The 1361-nt window shown below is 36.9% G+C and overlaps 1 pseudogene; it reads left to right on the forward strand.

The window, feature by feature from the left end:
- LOC119593609 overlaps positions 1-1361 on the forward strand; it is a 2941-nt pseudogene that overhangs the window by 1248 nt on the left and 332 nt on the right.

A 1361-nucleotide genomic window follows, 5' to 3' on the forward strand; every position in this document is an offset into this window, starting at 1 on the left:
GTATCATCATAGTTGACATTTATTAGTTAGTCACTGCAGCAATGATTACAGTAAAATTAAAAGACTATTGCCTTTTTAAAGTCAGAATGTGTATACCTTCCATTTTTGCACAAAGGAAAAGGATATTAGCTGAGAGTTAAAAGCCTTTATGATGAAAATCATGATCTAATATTTTACTCTTTATCAACCTACTATTCTAAATTAGGTTTGCCTCGCCTCGGAAAAGGTTGTTAGAATTGTTAGCCAAAACAGCATTAGACGCTCCTGCCCAGCCCTTGCTTCAGCATGGGCATCAGCACAAAAGGAATGGAGACTAAGGTTTCTGTTAAGCCAGTAGAAGTTCTTGCAGGAGCTGATGGTCAGACTGTCTGTGGCTTGAAATTAGCTCTAACAGGTTAGAATATCAGGTGTATGTATATATGTGATGTATTTGATCTTTTGCATGATAAACATTCTGCAGTATAAACTAATAATGATAAATGGCAACAGCCTGATAATGTTTTTTTTTACATTTCATATGATTTTCTTGCTCCTTGTTTAAAGATATACAATGTCGCTAAATGTTCATTATGCATTTTGCTATGTGAAATTATAATTTTTTTTTATTTCTCCCTTTTTCCACAATTTTTACAATGAGTCATTAATGACCATGCTTTGGCAGACTGGAAGGTGACGGGGAAAAACCACGTGCTGTGCAGACAGAAGAAACCGAGACTCTTGAATGTGGTCTTGTCCTGAGAAGCATAGGCTACAAGGGCATCCCATTGACTCTAGTTTGCCCTTTGATCAACGCACAGGCACAATTGCCAACAATAACGGCAGAGTCAAAGGACAGAATGGAGTGTATGTCAGTGGATGGATTGGCACTGGGCCGGTTGGTGTCATTCTGTCCACGATGACAAGTGGATTCACTAGTGGAAAGATGTTGGTGGCCGATATAAACTCAGGTCAAGTTGATGTTTCCAGTGCGAGAGGTGGGAAAGAAGAAGTACTGGATATTTTATCCGAGAAAGGTTTGTAGATCTCTCTTTTTTATATCTGGTAGGGTAGGTAGTAGTGAATCTACAATACAAGTGTTTGGTGATTGTGTTGGCATTGACTCTGATTTATATCAGCAGTGATTATATCTACTATGATGATATTTTGATTGGAATGACAACAGCTGTGATGATAATAGTATCTAGAATCTGTTATGATTCTGTTTTTATGATTTTGATTGTTGGATATTGCATTGCACTTAAAGTTCCCTTCCTTTACCTTTCTGTCATTACTGCTCTTAGCACAGAAATAATGTAGAGTAACTTCATATCAGAGCAAGATATTTCTGTCTTTTGTGCATGATATTTTGATCTTTTATAAAC

This window comes from Penaeus monodon, chromosome 32, assembly GCF_015228065.2.
Source record: "Penaeus monodon isolate SGIC_2016 chromosome 32, NSTDA_Pmon_1, whole genome shotgun sequence".
NCBI classification, from domain to species: Eukaryota; Metazoa; Arthropoda; class Malacostraca; order Decapoda; family Penaeidae; genus Penaeus; species Penaeus monodon.